The following is a 7,500-nucleotide window of genomic DNA, read 5'->3' as shown; positions in this document are numbered from 1 at the left end:
GTTTTTTCGACGAAGAATATTTGTGAAATATTTCTTCAAACTTATTATGATTAAAATTCAAAAAAATGATTCTGGCAAATCTAGAAAATCTGTAGAATCCAAATTTAAATCTTATTTCAAAGTCTTTTGAATTTCTTTTAAAATTTTTGTTCTGGAAAATCTTGAAGAAATAATGATTTGTCTTTGTTAGAAATGTAACTTGGTCCAATTTGTTATATATTCTAACTAAGTGTAGATTGGATTTTAACCTATTTAAAACATGTCATCAAAATTCTAAAATTAATCTTAATCAGGAAAAATTATTCCATAAATTATTTTTTTAAATTTTTCAAAAAGATTCGAATTAGCTAGTTTTTCTCTTCTTTTTTTCGGTTGAATTTTGAATTTTAAAGAGTCGAAATTGAAGATAAACTATGTTTCAAAATTTAATTGTCATTTTTTTTCGTATTTTCTCTTCTTTTAAACCGTTCAATTAAGTGTAAATATCATTCATTATTAATAATAAAATAAAGTTAAAGGTAAATTGAGCAAATTGGCTATTTCTGGCAATTTATTGAAGTGTGTATCAAACTGGTAGCCCTTCGCATTAATCACTACCCAAGAAGTAGCTCTTGGTTTCAAAAAGGTTGGTGACCCCTGATCTAGAACAACTGTGCTAGTATCAATATTTTCAAAAATTCTGTGTTTTTCAGAAATTCCCACATTTCCAGGAAATTCCCATTCAAATAAATGGACAAACTCATAGTTCTACAATGCCCCGAATTCTCAAAATTGTGCGCATTTTTTAAACCCGATTCCGACCTTTCAACCATCCACACACACACACACACACACACACACACACACACACACACACACACACTACTCGTCTGATATATTAAACACAAAACATGTTTTCCCTTTCCCAAAATTCCCGATTTTCCCGGAATTTTCTCCCCATTGACAACGAATGTGCAATATACAAACCTCTCCATATCCCACATTTCTCATCCGATTGGAACCGTTCCACCATCCACACACTCCACTCACCCTGGACATTCAAGCATTTCACTTCCACTCACGCATATCGGCATTTCGGGGGCTTGCGCACATATGGCATTCACACGCAATTCCTACCGGAATTGCAAATTGTAGTTTTTGATGACGCTGATAATTCTAATAGCTGCTGCAGAAACTCCCGAGTGCACACCACATTGTTAGATTGTGCAATAAGTCGAGCGAGTGGTAGAACTACTTGACCGCCTCTGTTTGCCTTTTTACTGAGGCACAATCTGCCGAGTGGAAAGATAAGCCGAGGAAGAAGACAAAACAGAGAGTTTATGAGTATGAAGCTGGGGAAATCTGCTATGAATCACGTCCTGCACATTGTTGACGCTGCAGTCACGGTTTCTTTCTGTTTTTACGGGCGCAGCGTCAACTGATATGTGACATTTAGTATAGCAGTTCATGCGTACACACACACACACACACACACAAAAGGTATAGGAGGTGTTTGGATTCAGAGTGAGGAAACATGAGTAAGTCAGGACTGGCTCATTAGCAGCCTGCGGGGGTTTCTGGAAATGTCACAGAAATGTTTTTTCTCCTGCAAACGGCACGGAGGAGGAGCTCCGTGAGAGCGCTCGTTCAGAGTTTGAGTCGGGGTATGCAGCTGCCAGACTTGCATTCCTGGTGATGTCGCCCGTCATGCCCAGACAAGTTTGCCCACTCCACGCACCTTGTATCCTACAGGAACAGACTTTACCATGTATGTACAGCACAAGCCGGAACCTTCTCCGGAAATTATAGCTCGGTTGGTAGACTGGCCGTGCCCGCAACTTGAGGGTACTGGGTTCGATCCCCGCTTCCGCCATCCTAGTCACTGCCGTTGTGTTCTTGGGCAAGACACTTTACCCACCTGCTCCCAGTGCCACCCACACTGGTTTAAATGTACAAACCCCGTTTCCATATGAGTTGGGAAATTGTGTTATATGTAAATATAAACGGAATACAATGATTTGCAAATCCTTTTCAACCCATATGCAATTGAATGCACTACAAAGACAACATATTTGATGTTCAAACTCATAAACTTTTTTTTTTTTTGCAAATAATAATTAACTTAGAATTTCATGGCTGCAACACGTGCCAAAGTAGTTGGGAAAGGGCATGTTCACCGCTGTGTTACATGGCCTTTCCTTTTAACAACACTCAGTAAAGGTTTGGGAACTGAGGAGACACATTTTTGAAGCTTCTCAGGTGGAATTCTTTCCCATTCTTGCTTGATGTACAGCTTAAGTTGTTCAACAGTCCGGGGGTCTCCCTTGTGCTATTTTAGGCTTCATAATGCGCCACACATTTTCAATGTGAGACAGGTCTGGACTACAGGCAGGCCAGTCTAGTACCCGCACTCTTTTACTATGAAGCCACGTTGATGTAACACGTGGCTTGGCTGAAATAAGCAGGGGCGTCCATGGTAACGTTGCTTGGATGGCAACATATGTTGCTCCAAAACCTGTATGTACCTTTCAGCATTAATGGTGCCTTCACAGATGTGTAAGTTACCCATGTCTTGGGCACTAATACACCCCCATACCATCACACATGCTGGCTTTTACACTTTGCGCCTATAACAATCCGGATGGTTCTTTTCCTCTTTGGTCCGGAGGACACGACGTCCACAGTTTCCAAAAACAATTTAAAATGTGGACTCGTCAGACCACAGAACACTTTTCCACTTTGTATCAGTCCATCTTAGATGAGCTCAGGCCCAGCGAAGCCGACGGCGTTTCTGGGTGTTGTTGATAAACGGTTTTCGCCTTGCATAGGAGAGTTTTAACTTGCATTTACAGATGTAGCGACCAACTGTAGTTACTGACAGTGGGTTTCTGAAGTGTTCATGTGGTGATATCCTTTACACACTGATGTCGCTTGTTGATGCAGTACAGCCTGAGGGATGGAAGGTCACGGGCTTAGCCGCTTACGTGCAGTGATTTCTCCAGATTCTCTGAACCCTTTGATGATATTACGGAGCGTAGATGGTGAAATCCCTAAATTCCTTGCAATAGCTGCTTGAGAAAGGTTTTTCTTAAACTGTTCAACAATTTGCTCACACATTTGTTGACAAAGTGGTGACCCTCGCCCCATCCTTGTTTGTGAATGACTGAGCATTTCATGGGATCTACTTTTATACCCAATCATGGCACCCACCTGTTCCCAACTAGCCTGCACACCTGTGGGATGTTCCAAATAAGTGTTTGATGAGCATTCCTCAACTTTATCAGTATTTATTGCCACCTTTCCCAACTTCTTTGTCACGTGTTGCTGGCATCAAATTCTAAAGTTAATGATTATTTGCAACAACATTTTTTTTTATCAGTTTGAACATCAAATGTGTTGTCTTTGTAGCATATTCAACTGAATATGGGTTGAAAATGATTTGCAAATCATTGTATTCCGTTTATATTTACATCTAACACAATTTCCCAACTCATATGGAAACGGGGTTTGTAACTGAGATATTGCTATGTCATCATCGGACGAGTATGACAATCCTCCTGGTAGGGGGTGTATCCCTTTATGGAGGATGCCTGTGCGTGACTTAGTTTAACGTGGGGAGACGGGTGCACAGACAGTCACCGCACCATCCTTGACAGATCCGGGTCAGCTGAATGAGCAGCACATTTACGGTATAAATAAATATTTATGAATCTTAGTAAGCACGTGCCTCAAATAACTTAAGCTGTATTTAAAAGTCCATGGAAAAATTAGCGCCGTTAAATATGCGCACGCTTTATCATCCGACCAATCGTTAAGATAATCCTTGACCAATCCACTATCAGAATAGTCGTTATTTGCGGTCCTATCCGCCTGTCCATTTTCTACCGCTTGTCCCTTTCGGGGTCGCGGGGGGAGGGGGCTGGAGCCTATCCCAGCTGCACTCACGTGGAATGCAGGCACGGGCTGTAATTACAGTAATTATGGACACTCTGAACTTCTAGCAAATGGGTTCTTAAACTTTTTAACCCTAAGGGGCCCATTTTTTTCCACTCCAAAAAGGGCCCTGCCACCCACTCAAATATCAACACAGACTCAGCAACCTTACTCTTGACTTTAATCATATTCAACATTAATTTATAACCTACTCACAATTATAATTTGCTGTGTTTCGCTCGATTGTAAAATATGTGGTTTTATCGTTAATATTGTAAATCCCACATTCTTTATTTACATGTACATTCCGGGCGTCTCATTCAGTAAAAAAATTCAAAAATTCCATTCCGTTTTTTAAGGCGGTCTGTCATAACCTTTTTAACATTCAATTAGACATTATTGTGAGGTTTTGTATTAGTGTTCCTAAAAAAAACAGATATACCGGCCCCCCAGACACATTTTTTTCTCTAAATTTGGCCCCCAGAGTCAAAATAATTGCCCAGGCCTGTTGTAGCCCATACTGTACAGTGCGGATTATTGAAATTGTTATACACGTAGGCGTGACGGGAGGTACTGCAGTCCCAAGGTAGACAAAGTTACAGTCCTACGGTTATGTTTGCTGGGGGGGAGTTGTGACGGCACAGAACCACACGGGGGCAATAGTGCTCTGTTTTATTATATATATATATATATATATATATATATATATATATATATATACATACACACACACACACAATATAATATATATAATAATGAAACAATACTAATAAATTAACTAGAGAATGGTGTGTGACAAAATCCAAGAGTGTGTATGGTGTAGGAATTAGTGATGGGTCCGGCAACACCGATGCATCGGCGCATGCGTCGAGCTCATAGAGCGATACCCTGTGTCGGTGCGCGTACCGCTTTTAGAAAGTCACGTGACCGATCATGAGCTGTTTTGGTCACGTGACCGATACGCAAACTGCGTCGCACTGACGCCTCCTCTGTGCCCTGTGAGCAACGTTCCCCCTAAGGTGCGCGCCCGCGCAATTGCGCACTGCTCAAGCGTCCTCTGCGCACAGCAAATATACGCCGCGCACCAAATCAAACCCATCTGAATTCTAAACAAAATAAACACATTTATTCTGTGTCATTTTGCAATGCAACTCTGAGTGAAAGTGACAACAAGCGGCCCGAACGGTGTTCGTCAACACCGTTCAATTATTGTAACGTCTATCGAGATGCTTCGAGGACAGGAAGTATATCGATCATTTTATTGAGCAAAACTGTTTATATTCGGCCATAACCACACCAAAAACATGAGTAAAAAAATGATATCTCGAAAAACTAATAATTTTCTGCCGTACAAACCAGGCCAAAACCAACTTGTTGCATACTACTAAGCCACTGGTGCGTTTATGGCCACACAAAAAGTCGGACAACTCAAACACCACGCAAAGTTACACTATGACTCCTCAGTCATACGTGTGCTTATTCTACTGTCATTTATTATTAATGTTAATTTATTGATATTAATCATGGAATGCTGTTACGAGAGAATACAGGAATGCACACTTCATCCTATGCTTACATTTCATTGTGCAACATGAGGATGTTTAAGGGGAACTAAATGTGATCTCTGAAAGGGGTACAAATGATTTCCAAAGCAGGACCCCCACCCAGACATATTGTACAATACTAATCCATGTTATGATGCATGTTCACATTATTTACTGACTGAATCTAAAAAAGATAAAAATATATTTTTGATTTAAATGAAGATATGAAATAATCCTAAATGAAATATAATGACTTGGTTTATATTATTGTATATACTAGGTCATAAAATCAGTGTCAGTTGAGTCGGTCCATAGGTTGCCTGTAGGGATTTTTAATGTCCAGCAGATGTCAGTATTTAGTGACACAGTATCAATACAGTTTTGCAATGTGTCGAAACGCTTCATGACGCCTCATCAACCCGTCACTAGTAGGAATTAATTGCTCAGTGTTTACCAGAAGTGTTGACTCGCGAGGAGGAACAAGGCGTGAAGGCAGTCCGAAGATTACGTTCCGGCCAGGATCCTTGGGTCTACTGGTCTTTATTCAGCTCGCCCTCATCAGTCCCAGGTGTGCTGATTGCCGGCGATTGATTGCAGCTGTTCGCTACCGCCATTTTATTTTTTTATTTAAAAAAAAAAAGCGTATTTCACATGTTTTTGGCCAAAATTAAGCATTTTCAAGCATAACAATAAACTAAAAATATCAATATTGGCCGCTAGATGAGACCTTGGCTCCAAAAGTCAGGAGAGTATTGATGTCTTGTTTTCTATGATGTCTCCTATGTTGGATTAAATGAGTGTGAATTTGACTATCTCGGTGTTTTTTTCATTTAAATAGTGCATTTAAAAATGTTGCAAACTGTTTTTTATAGGGGTGTGAATCTTTGGGCACCTAACATCCGATTGTTCACACAGACACTCGCAATGTATTATTTGGTATAATAACTATTATAAAGTCGGTTTACAGGTTAGAAATGGCCTAAAAATATATATTTTTTAAATGAATTCTTATAAAAAAAAAAAGTAATTCTTATTATTTTCTGATTCTAAATTGATTCATAATTTTTTTTAAATGAATAAAAAAAACATTTTTTTTACAATTCATAATCTTTATATATATATATATATATATATATATATATATATATATATATATATATATATATATATATATATATATATATATATATATATATATATATATATATATATATATATGTATATATATATATATGTGTGTGTATATGTGTAGAAGGAGCTGAGCCGGAAGGCAAAGCTCTCAATTTACCGGTCGATCTACGTTCCCATCCTCACCTATGGTCATGAGCTTTGGGTTATGACCGAAAGGACAAGATCACGGGTACAAGCGGCCGAAATGAGTTTCCTCCGCCGGGTGGCGGGTCTCTCCCTTAGAGATAGGGTGAGGAGCTCAAAGTAAAGCCGCTGCTCCTCCACATGGAGAGGAGCCAGATGAGGTGGTTCGGGCATCTGGTCAGGATGCCACCCGAACGCCTCCCAAGGGAGGTGTTTAGGGCACGTCCGACTGGAAGGAGGCCACGGGGAAGACCCAGGACACGTTGGGAAGACTATGTCTTTCGGCTGGCCTGGGGACGCCTCGGGATCCCTCGGAAAGAGTTGGACGAAGTGGCTGGGGAGAGGGAAGTCTGGGCTTCCCTGCTTAGGCTGCTGCCCCCGCGACCCGACCTCGGATAAGCGGAAGAAGATGGATGGATGGATGGATGGATGGATGAATGGATATATTTAAAAATATTCATAATCTTTTTATATATATATATATTTAAAAAGATTATGAATCATTTTCAAAAATTAAATTAAAAAACTTTTTTTTTTTTTACAATTCATTGTCTTTATATATATATATATATATAGATGTATATATATATTTAAAAAAACATGAATTGTAATAAATTTGTTTTTAATTTTTTTATTTTTGAAAATTATTAATCGATTTAGAATCAAAAAATAATAAGATTTTTTTTTTTATAAGAATCCATTTAAAAATATATATTTTTAGGCCATCTCT

This window comes from Entelurus aequoreus, linkage group LG18 (genome assembly GCF_033978785.1).
Source record: "Entelurus aequoreus isolate RoL-2023_Sb linkage group LG18, RoL_Eaeq_v1.1, whole genome shotgun sequence".
Classification (NCBI taxonomy): Eukaryota; Metazoa; Chordata; class Actinopteri; order Syngnathiformes; family Syngnathidae; genus Entelurus; species Entelurus aequoreus.
This window is presented reverse-complemented; position numbering follows the sequence as displayed.